Below are 20,396 nucleotides of genomic sequence, written 5' to 3'. Positions count from 1 at the left end.
CTCAACTGGTCATATTCTTCATAGTGAACTCCCAAACTCAGTCATGTGTCTGAAACTCAGAATTACTTGTATGGCTGAAAATATATTTATTATGTCTCACCCCCCCCCCCCCCCAGCTCACTGCACTATTTCCTTGGACAACCTGTATATTCCCAGTACTTCTGTTAACTTCTGGTGACTTTACCAACTTTGGAAACTTTAGCAGCGTACTTTTGTAATTATATAATTAAAATTTCCAGAGGGCTACAGTATACCACTGCTCTTCCTTGTAAAAGGTAATTCACCTCATTTTAATTTCATTCATCTGTGAGAACTATTGGAAAAACCAGTGATTCATTGACCACAGATTCTTTAAGAAGTTGCTCGTCTTCAACCACTAAAAGCAACTTGCTTGCTAGGCCATTTCATAGGGACATATCAAGCGATATCGACCTCACTGTGGATGGAACAAGGTAGTTTTTAAATCACGCTTTGGCAATTTCAATGATCACAATTTATACTCAAGGATTATTTAATGAATTGAACAGAAAAAAAAATTGCCTCTCTATTTCGAGGAAAGCTTAACTCATGTTTCCGGCCATTATTCCGGACACAGGTTAACAATGAAACTAAAGGGATAAGCATTAATGAACAGAAACAGGAGTAATCACTGATAACATGTCACGCCTGCAGGGTGGGTGAGTGTGTGGGAGAAAGAGAGAAACATTGCTTTGAAATAGTTCTCCAGTACCGGTTATCTTGATCAGATAATTTCACTCTGTATCTCCACAGTGTGAACGTGGCCTCAAGATACCAGAGAAGAAGGCGCTGGAACACTATACTGTTGTTTAAGTTACAGTTCAACCAAAGTAGCGAAATTACAGCAGTCCTCCATGCCGTATAGGGGATAGATCTGTGGTTGGCCACGTACTAACACCTCACCGTCACCAAATGTTTCCATAGCACGAAATGTTTCAGCAGTCGAACAGATAATGAAACCATTTGAGTTTCCGTCCCGGAGCTGATCGAGGCGGCCAATCAGCGGTGAACAGGCATCCCGACGCGCTGGTGTGGAGCGGAGGGGACAGCCTGCAGGGAGCCCTTCCTGCCGGTCACTTTCACCGTCCGACCGGCTCCGGACAGGACCTGCCAACTTTCACCCAGAGGTTAGCTTCTTCTTCAGCAGCATAATTCGCCCCTGTGCAACTTTTCCCGAGACCGCCAGGCCTTGCTGTAAGTACAGTTCTAAAAATGAAAATACAATCTGTGCTGAATTGGATCAAGTGATCAGTTTAAAACAACTTCGTGCAGGCTCTGTTTTTAGTTCCTTTGTTTGTTCGTTGTCATATCACTGTTTAGCCTAGTTTGCTGAATGGACAATACTTTAGCCTTTGTTTATCTTGGCTTGTGTTGGCACAAGATTATCAAAGAATACAATTACAATTTGCTCAGTGCCGCCGTGCAGACGGCACTGCAGTCACACTGGGACATGTTCCAGCTTTATTTCATGTGGATTTGTAAATAACCCACTAGGGAATTAGAAGAGATGATTAAAGGGATATTAAATGCTGCTATTACAAAACACGCATTCGGTGTACAATGTAAATCGCGTCATAATGACATCACAGGTAGTTTTTGTGAAAATATATCCAATTTTGACACAGGTTCTTTACAAAAAGTTTATATTAATATTCACCAAGTAACCCAGCAGGGGGGTGGTGTGCTAGACAGGCGAACAAGCAGTTTGGTAATCCTGTTTAGGGAATGGGATAGGATACTGTGACGACACCCCACAAGGTACTCTGTTTCCTTCACAATATCCAAAGGAAGCGTGTGTTTCCTTGCCCACGACCCACGTTTCCTCGGTCCTTCCTGAGGTCTCTGCCTCGTGTGTGAGCCCACAAGTGTTCCCAAGGTTTTCCACCACACGTTTCATCACTGAAGGTCTTGATCCAAGCTTCGCTTAACCGAACTCGCCCCCTCTCTCTGTGAACCGTTCCGACGACGAGATCAACTGGTACTCGAATTGATATTGCCCGTGTTCCCAGGCGGGAATTTCAAATAGTAAGAATAACACTCAGTCGCACATCTAGCCTTCAGGAATTCAGGTGTGGTTTCTTTCTTATAATGACGCAATGCCAGTCCGCCCGCCAGGACTATACCAGCCTCTGACAAAGCAGATCAGTTACCCTTCATATTTTCCTGCCTTAGTTTTTTTGGCACTAGCCTCCACTAGGGGTAATTTAATGGCCACATACAGCAGAGCATGAGTACTTAGCCAATTCAGTCTGAGACAACTTTACACTACCCACCCACTTTACACTAATCCCACATCTCAGAATTAATGCACATTGACCTCAACGCCCAACTCCACCATCCAGATTTTACCATTCAGCTATGCACTGGGAAAACTTGCAGCAGTCAATTAACCTAACAACCCACATGTTTTAGAGAGATGGGGGGAAAACAGGGCACCATGAAGAGACCCGCTTAGTCACACAATTTTTACCGACGGCACCGGTATTTCGGATTGCCCCAGATCACTGGAGCGATACTGGCTTTGGGATATGGGAGAATATCATTGCATCCAGGGAAATCCATCTGGTCACAAGCTCCATACCAGCAGAAAGTTTCTGGAGCTGGGAGACAACAGTGGTTGGCAGTACAGTACATCTGATTGACAACCAGCCATTACTTCCATTTTCCAGTCGTCTGTATCCAGTGTTTTCTGTCTTTAGGGAAAGCTAGGGAGAGCACCATAGGTGAGGTTATTGCCTTATGGGAAGGAAGAAGGATTAGGTTTGAATTCCCCAAGAGCCTGAAGTGGTTTTTCAATGCAACTTCTCTTTGATTTAGTTTGAGTGCAAAATCCCTGCATGATTGTGAGGGTTGTATTAAATCTCCATGTACTTGCACTGTTCCCAATAAGGATTGTTTCTGAAATGATCAGCACATTGAATCGCCATCATAGTTGATGTAGCATCAACCGAAGCTGTATTTGCCTATTGTAATAAATGCACCCTTGATTAGATTATTTGCAAATCTATGTTTCTGGTAGTCAGCTTCCTTGGTTTTAGTTCTGCTTTCTCTGTGATGTTCAGCGTTGGAGACCGAGCAGTCAGTCTGCACCAAAGCTCCTGGCAGTGACACCTTGTAACTCAGTGTTAAGGAAGGTGCCCAGTGGGTTGGGGATTTTACCTTGTTTTCATTTTCATGACTTCTTTAATTTGTGATGGTAACTGGTCAGATGATGCTGGAAACTGAATTGAAGCTGTTCAGTTCACCAGTCTTCCACAGCACAACAGTTTCATTCTGAAATTTGTAATAAGATGGTTAATTATAGGTCTATGTTTCCAGTGGACATCTCTTTGAGAAATATTCTTACAATTCGTTTGAACAATTTAATAGTGTGACTACATCTTTTAGAGGATGTAGCCATTGCTATATGCAAGTTATTGATGGTTGGGCTTTAACCCTTTAACTTATATTTTTTTATTTGTAAAAATGTGCAGAATAAATGATGTCTGACACTACATGGAATACTTTTTGGCTTTAAACTTAAGGAGCTGAACTTTATCTTATTAATTATTTGTCAGTTTTATTATAATAACTCAAAAATTCTGAAGATGCTGGAAATCTGAAACCTGGCAGCTTTGTTGAAAGGCAGTTGAACAGAAATGTTAATGTTGTTTCTAACTCCATTTAAGTTGCCTGACCTGTTGAGTATTCCAGCACTCTGTTTTTATAACCTAAGGCAATAATACTCTTTTTTTTTCCCCAACATAAAGTCCCGTGTGGTATCTTCTGCAAAATAAAATAACATGGTGGTGCAGCTCAACCCCAGGGTCCTGGGTTTCTAGTGCTGACTATGTGGAGTTTGCACGTCTCCCTGTGTCCACGTGAGCTTGGATCAAATGCTTTTTCCCCAGAGGTGAATTGGTAGGTTATTTAGTCATTTGTGGCAACATATTCAAAAGTGGGTGGGCGCGGGGCAAGGATTCTTGATGGATGTATGAGAGAATAAGCAGTGATGCTACTTGTAAGTAAGGAGGGAAATGGGGCTGAGGAGACTGCTCTCCTGTGATCAAGGTTAGAGTGCAAACTCATAGTTCATACATTCCTCTGTGGACCTGAATGGAAGCAATCATTTGGAACTTGTCCAGTGGAAATCAGAGGTTAAGCAGACTGAGGCTCTCCATCCAGTATAAAGATCAACACACACACAACATGCTGGGTGGACTCAGTGGGTCAGGCAGTTTCTACGGGGAAGGATAAACAGTTGACATTTCAGGTTGGGATATTCAGGATTGGAAAAGATAGGGAATGTGGGAAGGATTGCAAGTTGGGAAGTGAAAGGTGAGGGGGAAGGTGGGTGGGTTGGAAAGGGAGATGAAGTGAGAAGCTGGGAGGTGGTGGGTGGAAGAAGGAATATGACCGGAGTAGACAGTGAACCATGAGAAAAAAGGAAGAAGGAGGGACGCCAGAGGGAGGTGATGGGCAGGGGAGGAGAAGTTAAGGGATCAAAAGGAAGCACGAATGGGAAAATGGGGAGAAATGACCAGAAATCAGAGAAGTAGATGCTCATGCCACCAGTCTCCACTGCTATGATATTGTTCCCCTCCTCCTTCCCTTTCTCCTATTGGATAATTTCTCCTTCTTCCCCTTCTCTATTGCTATTCTGGCTTCTTCCTCTTCCCTTTCCAGTCTGGAGAACAATCTCTGCCTGAAACTTTGTCTGTTTATACTGCCTGGTCTGCTGAATCCCTCCAGCATTTTTTGTGTATTGTACTGGATTTCCAGCATCTTTAGAGTATCTTGTGTTTATGATAGCAGTATAAATCTCTCCAGAACAGAATATAAATTTTACCAATGGTTGAATGTAAATTCCAAGGCATGAATTCCATGCTATTTGATGTCACTGTTCATGTCCCATGACATTCATGTGTTTGTGTACTTGTATAATAGAGGAACAGAAATACTTTTTCTTATGTCTTTAACACACACAATATAGAGATATTGGTACTTGGGTTTTAAATTCTTTCAAGCAGGGCGCATAAAACTGCTGCATGCTCATAAAATTCTTAGCCCTTCAAGTTTTCATTAGTTCAGTGATGTCTGTTGATTGAACCTGTTATGAGTGATGAACAGGCCTGATGGTCAATGGGGTGCAGAGTTAACCATTCCCAACCCCCCTCCTGAGAACTACGAACTATTGTTGTTGCTATGCTGCTATTGAGAGAGAGAGAGAGAGAGAGAGAGAGAGAGAGAAAGAGATAAAGCCCAGGCAAGAACATCTGCTACAGATAAGAGGGGGAGAGAGACTGTTGATTTACTGTATTTTGACTCTTCCTGGATTATTTACCTTCCACGACTTTACTTTGCTCGTTAACATTCCTCAGGAGATAGCAGGAGAGGCCTGATTTGATGGACACGGTCATTCAGAGTTGATGGATAGCTGAGACCCCGTGAGTGGGGATAAAAGACAGGACTGGAGAGACACCCTTCAGACACACCAGTGGACACTGACTGAGTGTTGGGAACCCACAGAAAGGTGGGGGCTTCGGAGACCGAACCAGGAGATCAGTCAGTAAAGCTCACAGTGTTACAGCAGGGCCGGTGGGAATTTGTGTGTGTGTGTGTCCACTCATGCCAGAGTGACGAGTCCACCACAGAAGAACAATCTAGCTGAAGAACAGAGGGGTCATAACTGAATGACCACAACGATACGACGGATTAAGAAAGCAATGGAAGGTTTGGCTGCTGTAGCTGTTATTTCTCGCTCGCTCTCTCTCCAACGATTTCAATACAACAACCATAACCACCTCAGCATTTATGAACTGAACTCTATACTTTCCTATGACAATTCATTTACCCCTAGACATCGATAGAGCTTGTTTATTATTGCTTATTATTATTCCTGGACTTTTAGGTTTATTACTGCTAACTTGTTTTATATGTATATTTGCATTTTTGATATTGTATTGTGTAGTTTACTAATAAACACCTTTAGTTTGGTACCACCAGACTCCAACGGATTCTTCTGTCTCTGCTGGTCAGACACCCAGTTACGGGGTACGTAACACACCGAAGACAGCTGGAAAATTGCAAACCTGTGTGTGAGCAGGAAATCACTTAGCTTCTGGACATTAGCATTTTACTGCACAAGAGTATTCTCCAGAAGTTATTGTCAGTTTCATGGCTTAATGACAGCAAATGCTGACAGCTTTGCTCTCATAACAACGGCTGAATCCGGGTCAATGTAACCCCTAGGATGGTGGAATACGTCATTGTACCAACTTGGCAGTTCTTTTTTTTCCCGGCTTAGTTTTGATTTTTTCAAAACTAAAGCAGGTGCATCCGAAGTCAGTAATTGTCCACAGGATAGGGGCACATAGCCCACTTTTATAAAACTCAGGTGATAAGTACGGCCTTGATGTTACTTATTATGAGTAAGCCTGATGCTGTGAAAAGAAAATTTAGCTGAACATATTGTAGTTGAAATAAATTTCAGGAGATTTTGAATGGAAAATAGGCCACTACTAGAAATCCTTCCTCTTTCTTTTATTGCGGTCAGTGGCCACTATATTAGGTACTTGTTTGTAGCCCATCCACTTTCAGGTTCGACGTGTTGTGCATTCAGAGATGCTCTTCTGCACACCACTGTTGTAATGTGTGGTTATTTGAATTACTGTCTCCTTCCTGTCAGCTTAAACCAGTCTGGCCATTCTCCTCTGACCTTTCACATTTACAAGGCATTTTCACCCATCGAGCTGCCGCTCACTGGATCTTCTTTCATTTTTCCAACATTCTCTGTAAGCTGTGTGTGAAAATTCCAGGAGATCAGTAGTCTCTGATGCCCTTCTGGCATCAGCAATCATCCACTATGTAAGCCACTCGCATCACATTTCTTCTCCATCCTGATGTCTGGACAACTGAACCTCTTGACCTTGTCTGCATGCTTTCATGCATTGAGTTGCTGCAACATGATTTGCTGAATAGATAGTTGTATGATGAGCAGGTGTACCTAATAAAGTGACCACTGAGTATAACATTTGTTTGATTGTTTGTACTTTCTTTGAAAAAATGTAGAAAAATAATAGAATAATTGTCAGTCTTCTTGGTTTAGTTTTGCCATGGGACATAGGAGCAGAATTGGGCCATTTGGCCCATGGAGTCTGCAGTGCCATTCGATCATGGTCAATATATTTTTCCTCAGCCCCATTCTCCTGCCCTCATCCTGTAATGTTTGATGTAACTAAATAAGAGCCTATCAAACTCTGCCTTTACTCCCCATTTTCCACTTCTTTGCCCATTCTCCTAATCTGTCCTAGTCCTTCTGCAGTTTACCTGCTTTCTCGACACTACCTGCCCCTCATTGTACCATCCACAAATTTGGCCACAAAGCCATTAGTTCTGTTAACAGATCATTAATATATAATGTGAGAAGAAATGGACCCATCACTGACCTCTGAAGAATACTTAAGGATAGGATCTACGAGCATTTGGAGGGATTCTTTAGGATAGGATCTACGAGCATTTGGAGAAGTACAGTCTACTCATGGATAGTCAACATGGCTTTGTGAAGGGAAGATCGTGCCTCACGAGCCTGACTGAGTTTTTTGAATAGGTAACAAAGGAAATTGATGAGGGTAGGGCAGTGGATGTGGTCTACATGGACTTTAGCAAAGCATTTGACAAGGTCCCTCATGAGAGACTCATCCAGAAAGTCATGAGGCATGGGATCAGTGGAACCTTGGCTGTTTGGATAAAAAATTGGCTTAAAGGAAGAAAGCAGAGGGTAGTTGTGGAAGGAAAGTATTCTGCCTGGAGGTCGGTGACTAGTGGAGTGCCGCAGGGACCTGTCCTGGGACCCCTGCTATTTGTGATTTTTATAAATGATCTGGATGTAGAGGTGGAAGGATGGGTGAGTAAGTTTGCGGATGACACGAAGATTGGTGGAGTTGTGGATAGAGCTGTAGGTTGTCTAAGGTTATAAGAGGATATAGACCGGCTGCAGAGTTGGGCAGAAAAATGGCAGATGGAGTTCAACCTGGACAAGTGTGAGGCGGTGCATTTTGGAAGGACAAACCAGAAGACTGAGTACAGGATTAATGGCCAGTTACTTAAGAGTGTGGATGAACAAAGGGACCTTGGGGTTAAAATCCATACATCCCTCAAGGTCACTGCACAGGTTGATAAGGTAGTTAAGAAGGCCTATGGGATGCTAAGTTTCATTAAACGGGGATTGAGTTCAAGAGTAGAGAGGTCATGTTGCAACTCAACAAATCTCTGGTGAGACCGCACTTGGAGTGTTGTGTTCAACTCTGATCACCTTATTATAGGAAGGATGTGGAAGCTATGGAGAGGGTGCAGAGGAGATTTCCCAGGGTGTTGCCTGGTTTGGAGAACAAGTCATATGAAGCAAGGTTAGCAGAGCTGGGACTTTTCTCTTTGGAGCATAGAAGAATGACAGGGGACTTGATAGAGGTCTACAAGATTATGAGAGGCATAGATAGGGTGGATAGTCAGTACCTGTTTCCCAGGGCACCAATAGCAAACGCCAGCGGGCATATGTACAAAATTAAGGGAGGGAAGTTTAGGGGAGACATCAGGGGTAAGTTTTTTACACAGAGGGTTGTGAGTGCTTGGAATGACTTGCCAAGGATGGTAGTGGAGGCTAAAACATTGGGGGTATTTAAGAGCTTCTTGGACAGGTACATGGATGAAAGAAAAATGGAGGGTTAAGGGGTAGTGTGGGTTTAGTACTTTTTTTAAGGATTATATAGGTTGGTACAACATGGAGGGCTGAAGGGCCTGTACTGTGCTGTAGTGTTCTATGGTTCTAATACCACTAGTCACCAACAGCCAACCAGAAAAGGCTCTCTTTATTTCAACTTTTTGCCTTCTGCCATTCAGTTAATCTGTCTTTGCTAGGACCTTTCCTGTAATAGCAGCCTCTGGTTGCTATTATCTAGTTTAGCAGCCTCATGTGACAGCTTGTCTAAGGCTTTCTGAAAATCCAAGTACACAACGTCCACCAATTCTCCTTTCTCTATCCTGCTTGTTATTTTCTCAAAGAATTCCAACAGATTTGTCGGGCAAGATTTCCTCTTGTGGAAACCATGTTGATCTATTTTATCATGTGGCTCCAAAAGTACCTCAAAACCTCATTCTTAATAATGGATGCTAACCTCTTGCCAACCACTAGCCTGTACTTTTCATGTCTGTTGTCTCCTTCCCTTCCTTAAGAGTGGAGTGACAACTGCAATTTTCCAGTCCTCTGGAACCATTCCAGAATTGAGAGACTCTTGAGCGATTGATACTAATGCCAGCACAATCTCTTCAGCTACCTCTATTACAATGTACGTAATAAGTTGAGTCCATCTGGTCTCGTGATAGAGAATCAGATCTTTTGACTAAGTGACATTAATGCTCAACAGACTTTTATTTTTATCCACTTCCATGCATTGCATGTGTAAAACAGAATGAGGAGCTTGTCATGTTAAAATAGCCGATGGAATGGAGAAAATGGCTTAACAGAGGGTTGTTCACACAATGGTACAGGGAAAAAAGTCAAATGCATGATTTTTTAGGAAGAACAGGTAATATTTAGAGAGGAGAGTGATATCACTGGGGAGAAAACATGGATGTAGGATAATTTTACAGAACTAAAACATGACTATTAAATGCATCTGTGTGATGAATCTCTAGTTTAATGTTGATATTATTTGAATGAATGAACACAGGATACTATCAATATTGTTCTCATCTGTTAAACTTCACCTATACCATGACCTCTCCTATCTTGGATATGGACAATTAGATCGTCACACTTGGCAACAGATTGGCTCAAAGATGGTGTTCATTTATCATCAGAAAATTGTAATTGAATAGTTAAGAAAAACTAAATGACCAGTTTATATTTAAATAAATCTTTAAAGACCAATAAATGAATGTAGATAACCATTTAACTTACTCAAACTGCATTTTAAAAATGTTTTCCTTCAGCAAGTGATATCCATTTTTTTTAAAAAAGATTGCATTTTGTTGAACTGTCTCAAATCCTGTAGGAACACATTATGCATTTTCTCCCAGGGCATAATCTGTGTCAGAGGCCAACATCTGTGCTCTCTGTGTAACTGAATTCTTCCTCGCTTGTTAGTCTCCAAGATTACTTTCACATCCCTAGCCCACACTGAATATGTTAAAACATTAACATGTTATTTCTTAATCGTTGCTGTTCAATCACCAAATTATCAAGATTAGTGGTTGAAGCGGACACTATTGACCTTCATGAAATTGAATGAAGAGAGGAAGTCATCACATGATGGGGCAGGGGACTAGTGGTAGGGTAAAGGGGATATGGCATAAGGGCAGGTAAAAATGATCAGACTTGTTCAGTGCAGTTTAAGTGGCATCTTTAATTAAGCTGAGCAACACACTTCAGTACTGTAGTTTCTATTGACTGGAAACTGGATCACACAAAGCTGTCTTTTTCCATTGCTGTATAATTAAAAATTGATTGAACCTGGAGTAAATCACATTTACGATCATTTCTGGGTCAAATCACACTATCTGAAAATTTTAACTGGACCCTTGAGTCTTTGTTGTGAAATGGATGTTTTAGGTTTCAGTTGATGGTGAGTTTTGAGACAATGAGCACAGGCGTGCAAGTTCCTTTGGGGAGTAATGGAAATTCATTGTATGTGAATTTCGATGATAGAAGTTTCATAGAATTATAGAGTATCTGCAATAGAGGGCCAGTTACTTGCAGACAAATGCAATCCAGCTTAATCCCATTTTCTGATATCAGTTATGTATCCCTTCAATTATTCATGCTCTTTTTTTGTTTTCCTCTCCCCCCCCCCCCCCCGCCACCCCCAACCAAGGTCCTTCCTATTTGCTGTACCGGGGTCCTCAATAATGTCATGCACGTAGTTAAGAAGTCTTTCCCAAGCAAACCTGACCTTCACAGCATTTCTTTATTGCTACTATTTTAAGCTCTTGTGATAATCTTCCTAATCCCCATTTTACTCTCACTACAATCACATCTTTCCAGAATGTTATAGTGTGTTTAAAGTGTAGTCTAACTAGTGTTATACATAGTTTCAGTATAACCTTGCTGCACTTTCATTTCATGCTAATTATGCTGAAATACCCTCTGATTAAATTTATGGCTGTTTTAAGTGCTGTTGATAATCATTTGTGGATAAATCTACCCTTGTTTTCCAAAAGAGTATCCTTTTTACCCGTGACCTCTCAGAACAGTTATTTAGAAGTGAGACTTCAGAGATTTTCGGAATTGATACTTAAGATATTCTGTTGTTCAGGATGAATGATGAACTAATTGAGAGACCCCCTGCTCACTGTAGTTGGATAAAGATTATGATTTATGGTTTATGGTCCTTATAGCCCATTGTTGTTGGATCTTTTGACAAGGGATTAAAATTGCTCTATCAACTCTGCTTACTATAAATCTAGGTTTATAAAACTCTTCAGCAATATTAACACCTAATGGGTAAGCCATACTAATGGTGCACCCATTTCTGCCCAGCCACAGCCCTTATCAACTTCTAGGAAATTAAATATTAATTCATGCATCAAGCATATCTCTTCTGTATGCCAGTATGTCGATGCTCCTTCCGTATAGTTTCATGAGCCAATGCTGGAGTCATTTCAGCCATATTAAGGGTAAATAGAAGGGTGCCCTTTCCCAAAGAAAGATGTCAAAAACTAGAGGTTAGAGTTTTAGCGTAACAAATAAGTGGTTTCAAAGGAATCTGAGCAGGAGTTTTTTTTCTGGTCCAGAGGGTTGTTGGAGTCTGAATGTACAGCCTAGCAGCACATATTCTCACAGCATTTAAGAAGCATCTAAGCATTTAAATGGCACTCATTAGCTCCAGCCTTCCAGACAACCTTGATCCACTACCATTCCCCAACTGCTGAAATAGGTCTATGGTGAATGCCATCTCTCTGGCCATTACACTCATTTCTGGAGCATCTGGACAGTGAAGATACCCACATTAGACAATTGCTTATTTAAGGCAGAGCTGTATTCAATACTATAGTAAACTCTTGGACCAAACTCCAGACCCTAGAAGTCGATACCTCCCTCTGTAAGTGGATCCTTGATTTCCTGCCCAACAGACCACAATCAGTAAGGATAGGTGAGTATGATGACTCTAAAGACTAGCGCTCCACAAGCTTGTCTCCTCATCCAGCTGCTCTGCTTCCTGTACACTCATGACTGAGTGGTTAGAGTCTGCTGTAATCTTTCCCTCTGTGTAAATAAGACCAAAGAACTGGCCATTGACTTCACAAAATGGGGCAGTTGCACATGCTCCTGTCTAAGTCAATGGTGTTGAAGTTGAGAGCTGGTCCAACCTGTTCTAGTCTGACCACAAAAATGCCATGGCTAAAAAAGCTAACTAATGCTTTTATTTCCTCGGATAAAGAAATTTGATGTGTTGACCCTTACTAATTTTTATTGACGTACCATAGAAAGCATCGTACCTGGATGCATCACACCTGGTTTGCTAACTGCTCTGCGCAGGACTGTAGTAAACTGCAGAGAGGTGTAGTCACATCTCAGCACATCACAGAAATCAGGACTCTGTCTATACTCTCTGTCTCTGCAAAGCAGCCAGAATAAAGGCCCTTCCCCACACTCCCCCAGACAGTCTTTTCTCTTCTTCCATTGCGCAGAAAATGTGCACTGCCAGGCTCAGGGCCAGCTTCTACATTGCTGTTATAATACTACCAAATGGTTTGCTAGTATGATCAGATGGACTCTTGACCTCACGATCTACCTCACTATGATCTTGCGTCTTATTGCTTAGCTGCAGTGCACTTTCTCTGCAGCCATTACACTTCATTCTGCCATTTGCTTTCTGTTACTGCTTTACCTTGTACTACCTCAGTGTGTTGGCACGTGGCCAAGTGGTTAAGGCGTTTGTCTAGTTATCTGAAGGTCGCTAGTTCGAGCCTCAGCTGAGGCTTGCTTGTGTGTCCTTGAGCAAGGCACTTAACCACACATTGCTCTGCGACGACACCGGTGCCAAGCTGTATGGACACATTGGTGGCGAGGAGAGGGGGGACTTGCAGCTTGGGCAACTTCCATTTAAAGAAAACCTTGCCCAGGTACAAATCCTTGATCTATTGAGTCTAACGGAGGCCTACATTACACTGACTTGTTTGTAAGGACTTGAGATGAGCAATTTGTAATGACTGGTGTGTCAATGTTTTTCACTGTATCTCGGCTCATGTGACAGCAATAAACCAATTCCAGTTCTGGTTCCAGTAATGACTGGTGTGTCAATGGCTTCTGATATTTGGGGCTGGTGATCAAGGCTCCCTGATGGCAGTACTTACATTAAACATTTGCCTTTTGTTGACAGTTTAATTATGTGATTTCTAGAATGAATTGAGAATCCAAAATGAAAGCTTCTTATTTTGCAAAGTCATCAATTTAATTGATCTGATTGCTATTGAGAAAAATAAGGCAAGAGTTATTAATAGTATTGCTCAACAATTGTTATTGGAAAATTAATTTTAGTAGATATTTGCGTGAGATGCATTATCTACTGAGATAGCCGGAAATGTATAGTGGTCAGTGATAAACTCTTGAATGCTGTTTTGTGATTTTTTTCTTCTTCTTCAGCAGGTCTCAGATTTAGCAATCTGGTGTTACAATCTGCTTTAGATAGTTTCAATTTATATTAAAATGTAGTAAAAGTTTATTGCTTGCAGTGACATGTTATCAGAACCCCTTGCAAAAATCTGCTTGTGATCCTCCCATCTCCATATGCAACCAGATTGAAGCCCATATTTCTTTCCAGCATTCTAACACGTCTCTTCCCAGAACACTGCAATGAAAACCTTGATGCCTGCTCTGCTTCCTGACTGGTTTCCTGACCCCCAACCCCTACCTCGTTCTCTCTTCCAACTCGAACACATGGTGATCTGGGGTCCAGTTTGGAAAACCAGCTAGCTCCACAGCAGTGGTGGGTATGAGAAAGGTCTTGAGTCAATTAATTACAGGAGGCTGATTTTGATGCATGAAGGGACCTCCTGTGAAGTTGAACGTTGCAGTGGAAACTGTCGATAGAAATACTTTTCAGCCCACTGAACATTTGTTTAATGCATATTTCCACTCTCAAAAAAAAATCTGGGGCAATATATTGTAACTGAACTGCAGATGTTTTTATGTTTAAAATTACTTAATCAAATAGCTATCCTGTACACATTTGTAAGCATAAGTGATTTTTAAATCTTACGTGAGGAAATAGAAACAAATTTTTACCTATCGAAAATGTTGCCCTTCTGATTATTACCACACAGACACAACTCTACTTAAATAATTCCTTTGTTAATATTTGAAACTTACTTTGAATTTTGAACTTGGTTTGATGTAAATAGGCTTTTCCTCTTGTATTCTGTTTCTTTCATTCAACTTCACTTCAGTTCTGTTTGTACTTGATTGTACAATCTAAATGATGGTGCAAGAATCCAGATGATGATGATACCCAGGAATCTCACTGCATGTTCTATGGGCTAATTTACAGCTTCTCTCAAGGAGGACCAGAAAACATGAGAAAATCTGCAGAGGCTGGAAATTCGAGCAACACACAGAAGGTGCTGGAGGAACTCAGCAGGCCAGGCAGCATCTATGTATGGAAAAGAGTCGACGTTTCATCCCGACCCCCTTCATCGGGACTTGCTCGAAATGTTCACTCTTTTTCATAGATGCTGTTGGCCCCCTGAGTTGCTTCAGCATTTTTGTGTGTGTTGCTTCTCTCAAGGTGGATCTTTATCACATATCAGGAGTTTCAGATCCTGTTGCATAAAATTTTACAAGCTATTTTGAAATATTCTAACCACATACACAAAAAATTTTGACATAGTCAGGAGAAGAGGCACAGGAATTGTACAAAAGAAAACCCAAGGGGATTAAAGAACAAAAGGAATGATGGTGTAGGGAGAAACAGGTTGACAATATAATATTGAATCAGAATCAGGTTTATTATCACCAGCATGTGACGTGAAATTTGCTAACTTAGCAGCAGCAGTTCAATGCACTACATAATCTAGCAGAGAGAAAAAAATAAAATAAAACATCATAATAAACAAACAAGGAAATCAATTAAGTATATTGAAGAGTCTTTAAGAAATGTGCAAAAACAGAAATACTGTATATTTAAATAAAAGTGATGTAATGTCCATTTAGGAATCGGGTGGCAGAGGGGAAGAAGCTGTTCCTGAATTGCTGAGTGTGTGCCTTTAGGCTTCTGTACCTCCTACCTCATGGTAACAGAGGGAAAAGGGCATGCCCTGGGTGCTGGAGGTCTTTAATAATGGACGCTGCCTTTCTGAGACACCGCTCCCTGAAGATGTCCTGGGTGCTTTGTAGGCTAGTGCTCAAGATGAAGCTGACTAGATTACAACCTTCTGCAGCTTCTTTCGGTCCTGTGCAGTAGCCCACCCGCCATACCAGACAGAGCTGCAGCCTGTCAGAATGCTCTCCACAGTACAACAGTAGAAGTTTTTCAGTGTATTTGTTGACATGCCAAATCTCTTCAAACTCCTAATAAAGTATAGCCACTGTCTTGCCTTCTTTGTAACTACATTGATATGTTGGGACCAGGTTAGATCCTCAGAGATCTTGACACCAAGGAACTTGAATCTGCTCACTCTCTCCACTTCTGATCCCTCTATGAGAATTGGTATGTGCTCCTTTGTCTTACCCTTCCATCTGCAGAAGATAGTATAGCCTTAAGCATAAAAGGTGTGCGGTATCTCAAAGAACTAAATTGTGCCTTCTCAGATATTCATGATTTATATTGCTTGTATCATAATTGGAAAGTTCAGAATCTATATGATTCTTAAAGGCTCATTTCTCTTCAAGCTGTTGCAACTATATTTCCTGCCATGGTCTCTGATACCCTGCTGTAGACAATGGCGCCTTTTGTTCCCTTTGCTTATCAGGGTTTCCTGTTGTCAGGATCAATTTTCAATTGCTTTGCACTCATTTGCATGTGTGTCTATAGTGAAGTTTGGGGCATTCTGTTGTTGTCGTTCCCTGTAAAACACTTCCTTAACTATTTGACAATCTTTCTGTTTGATCAGATGACCTTGCTGGATTAGAAGGCAGTCATACAATAGAAAAAGGAGAGAAATGTAAAGATCTGATGTAAAAGGTTTTAGTAAAATTGTAGAGGGAGATGGTTGCTGAGAGGGTTGATGATCCCGATAAATAAGAATGGTAGTTTGCATGGACAAACTGCGAACAGCAGGTTCCCAAGGCCTAAGAAAATGGCATAGAGAGATGGGCAGAACCCTTGGATGTGCACCATTCTAATAACTGTGTAGTCAGTCTACAACATCTGCAAACTCTGTGACCATACATAAGAGCATGCTGCACAGTCAGCAGTGAGCAGAGGTGTACACCTGATCTGATTTTGTACCTTAGTGAGCAGCAGTGTTGCCATTGTGCACTCTGCACTATCCAATCTCTGATCTACTGAATTAGCAGTCATGATTTAGAATTAGGGAAGAGTTGCGAAACGCCCTTGTTTACCAACTCAAATAGCAGCTGTGAGATATGGTGCAACCTAAGAGATTACCTTGACTAATGACTTTGTCATTCGATTTCCTGCCGCTGTCTGTAAGGGGTTTGCACATTCTCCCCGTGACCACATGGATTTCCTCTGGGTGCTCCGGTTTCCTCCCACGGTCCAAAGACGTACTGATGGTAGGTCAATTGGTCATTAAATTGTCCTGTGATTGGGCTAGGGTTAAATCAGAGTTTGCTGACGGCATGAGTCCAAGGACCAGAAAGACCTATTCTGCGCTGTATCTTAATAAATAAATGTAGGTTATTTTTCTGTTTTGAGACAATAACTGAGCTGTATGCAAATATCTGTGTCATTAATGATTGCAATTGCTTGATCTAAGACAATGAGAAATAGAAAGCAGCCTCTGCCCACCCTTCCCTCTTCCCACCCACCCCCCATTTTTAGCCTGCAAAAGCCTCAGCGAAGATGCTCCTACAGCATCATGAGTTTTACTCTTTCTGTTCCAGCCATTCTCATGACCTGACTGGATGAGAACAGCTATTCAGTTTGAGGTTTGTAAATAGTTTGCTCTCTGGGGAACGTATCCACTGGGAAATCAGTGGAGAGTTCGTGGCGGGCCTTTACGGCCAACAGAGATGTGAAACGGAGCCCATCAGGCTGGGTTAGCTCCAGGGCAGGTCAAAGGGGCTAAAAGGGCTGAACCATTAAGTCATTCCTTATCCTGAAGGAGGATTATTTAACAGTGAGGGGGAAAAAAAGCTTTCTCAGTGATATCATTGCAGCGTAGTACTTTGTTTCTGCCTAAACATCTTTAGCAGAGAATTGTTTTGAGATTGCACATGAAAGCATGAATTAAATGCAGGAAACATCAGTACACATTAAAGCTAATTTTTTGGATAGGGACCAAATTGTATTAGATAATGGCACAATAGATGCTGTTTTACTCAGAAGTGATTTTTTTTGCCTCTGTTCCTTTGTGTTGACAGGTTAATCAGTTGTTATCATGTTACGCTGTATTGACCTTTCCGGGTGGCAGCTGGGAACACAGGGTAGGGGAAAGAATCGCTTAAGTGGCAGTGCTATGTAAGTGGAGAAAGCATAGATTATCCACTGTTCTCACTTAACCCTGTGACTGATTCTATATTTTACAGAGCAAAGGAAACAGGAGTTAAATATTAACTAGTCTAATAGAGCTATATGGTGTAAAGACAAGGAAGAGCATGCACATTGTACATTCGTGCACAGTTCTAGCCCTCCAAATGATTTATGGCATAGTGAGGTCTCTCTAAGATTAGATGTCAGTTGTGTCATTTATTCTCAGTTTGCTGAACAAATGGAGAATGGGTTTCACAAGTATTTCTAGTATGAACGTTGGACTGCGTCTTTTTATAAGTCTTCTGGTGAATTATAAAGAGGTTTATTGCACAGAAATGGGTCATGGCTGCCAATATGCTGGTCTACACATAAGCACCCACTTATCCTACTTTGACTCAGACTGTCAATATGTACGTAACTCATATTAACCATTTCATACAGCAGCAAGTTCCGCATTCAAGTCGACTCTCTGAGTACAAAATTTGCTTTTGAATTCTAATTTTTAGCTTCCCACACTTTTATTTTCTCTATAATCTACACCATTGTATTCAGCGCATGCAGTCTTTCATGATAACTATGCAGTATATATTGTGTTAACTCCCTTGTAGATTATTTTTTACATGTTTTCCAGTGGCTTATGTAGTATGGCAACCAGAATGAGGAACCAGTATGGTAGTGCGGTATAAATACCTTCAGAGTAATTTTGCTGAAGAATTTTGGCTATATGTGATTCTGTATCACCTTTATTACAAAATTAAAACTGCTTAATCTTTCACATACTGAAGAAGAATTGTCTGACATAATTCATTCTTCTGTAAAAGGTGATTTCATATATGTTTACATGGAAAGATTAGTATATTTGAAGGAAACATTGAACAATAAACTGCCAGTTTTCTATTTTCATATTTCTGTTTTCCAAAATGTCACTCCAGTGTACCGTCTTCGTCATATTGATTGCAAAGGAAACTGTGACAATAGTTTTATTTTTGGGTATTTTCAAGGCCAGTCTGCACCCACACAACCTGACGCTGTGACTGTCTCTATTTCCATCCATACCACCTCTTTATTAGGAGTTTGAAGAGATTTGGCATGTAACAAATACACTCAAAAACTTCTATAGTTGTGGAGAGCATTCTGACAGGCTGCATCACTGTCTGGTATGGAGTGGCTACTACACAAGACTGAAGAAGCTGCAGAAGGTTGTAAATCTAGTCGGCTGCATCTTGGGCACTAACCTACAAAGTACCCAGGACATCTCAGAAAGGCAGCGTCCATTATTAAGGAACTCCAGCACCCAGGACATGCCCTTTTCTCACTGTTACCATCAGGTAGGAGGTACAGAAGCCTGAAGGCACACACTCAGTGATTCAGGAACAACTTCTGCCATCTGGTTCTGAAATGGACATTGAATTTTGGACACTACCTCACTTTTTTTTTAAACATACAGTATTTCTGTTTCTTGCATATTTTAAAAAATCTATTTAATACAAGTAATTGATATACTTTATTTACTATTATGTTTTTTTTGTCTCTCTGCTAGATTATGCATTGCATTGAACTGCTGCTGCTAAGTTAACAAATTTCATGTCACATGCCGGTGATAATAAACCTGATTCTGATTCTGATTTAACTAAGAGGGCATGTTAGTAACCTCTCAGACCAGTGTTCATACTGTCAATGGAAAATCAATAGCACTGACCCAGTGATGACTCTGTTGCAAATTAATTCTCCTTTATGATGCAGTACTTGACATTCAATTGATTGTGTGGAAGGTGCATCTATTTATCATTGTCCTGCCTGATGTGTTGAATGTTCAAATCCATTGGAGTTTTATTGATTTTAATACTTAGAAGTATTATCAGCCCGAATAATTGCTAAAGTTGATACATTCAATTTTATCTGGAGCCAGGTAATCCAGCTGATTCTATAAAGGGTTCGTAAACTTCCAGTGAGATGAGCAGTTACATTTTCTTCAATTGCTTATAACTTCTAGTACACAGACCCACTCAATCTTAGAATGTTTCCTACTATCGTATGTACTGTAAGCTTACTAAATACATTGCTTTATTGGTTGTAAATCTTGAAATGTCCTGAAGCCAAGAAATGTGCTATATAACTTTTAAAAAAACTTCCTTTAAACTGCTTATGTATTAAAGCACTGTACCAACAATGCTCTGACCATTAATATTGTGTAAAACGTTACATATTTCATACTTATTATTATTCCCTATTCCTGTTCTTTGATTAAAAATACTAACAACCAAAACTGTTTTTCCTGCAGTAATTAGGAGGTACATGAGAGCAGAACACATATATCATCCTTATCTTCTTTTTCCACCTCCCTTCTGAATGATTCATAGTTGGAACTAAACACACATTGCAGCCAGCTGTTCGGTAAAGCCTGTTTTTTTTTTACCAATTCATCAACCTTTGCTGCAGAGTATAAACAGTGAAAAAGAAACTGTGTTGAAATTGAGGAACATTTGGTTAGATGTATCAAAGAATAGTGGTAAGCCAGTGCTATGTTTAATGAGTTGAAACCAAGCACAGAAAAAGGCCGAAGTTTGCATCTTCAGTCTATTTCTATATCTCATTTGGAGAACCAGCAAACAGATATCATAGATTACTTTGCAAGCAACATCTGTCTTTACCACCTCCCCAAACACAGCATTCCATGCACTTGCCACTCTGTGTTTAAACTAAAAACCTACCACTAACATCCCCATAAGCTGTCGCTCAGTCACTTTA

General features: G+C 40.8%; 1 protein-coding gene across 4 annotated transcripts in view; it reads left to right on the top strand.

Moving 5' to 3' along the window:
- LOC132385391 (E3 ubiquitin-protein ligase pellino homolog 2) overlaps positions 1-20,396 on the top strand; it is a 153,372-nt gene that overhangs the window by 16,781 nt on the left and 116,195 nt on the right. For 2 of the 4 annotated variants that reach the window (XM_059957441.1, XM_059957435.1), the window contains one exon: positions 772-1,212. The exons of 1 other annotated variant lie outside the window; for it this stretch is intronic. The gene's annotated coding sequence lies outside the window, so the exon portion shown is untranslated. The remainder of the gene's footprint in view (positions 1-771; positions 1,213-20,396) is intronic. One more of the 4 variants, XM_059957445.1, reaches the window with a different exon arrangement.

The sequence above is a fragment of the Hypanus sabinus genome, chromosome 2 (genome assembly GCF_030144855.1).
Source record: "Hypanus sabinus isolate sHypSab1 chromosome 2, sHypSab1.hap1, whole genome shotgun sequence".
Taxonomy (NCBI): Eukaryota; Metazoa; Chordata; class Chondrichthyes; order Myliobatiformes; family Dasyatidae; genus Hypanus; species Hypanus sabinus.
The sequence above is the reverse complement of the archived record's forward strand: the minus strand, read 5'-3'. Positions and strand labels throughout refer to the sequence as shown.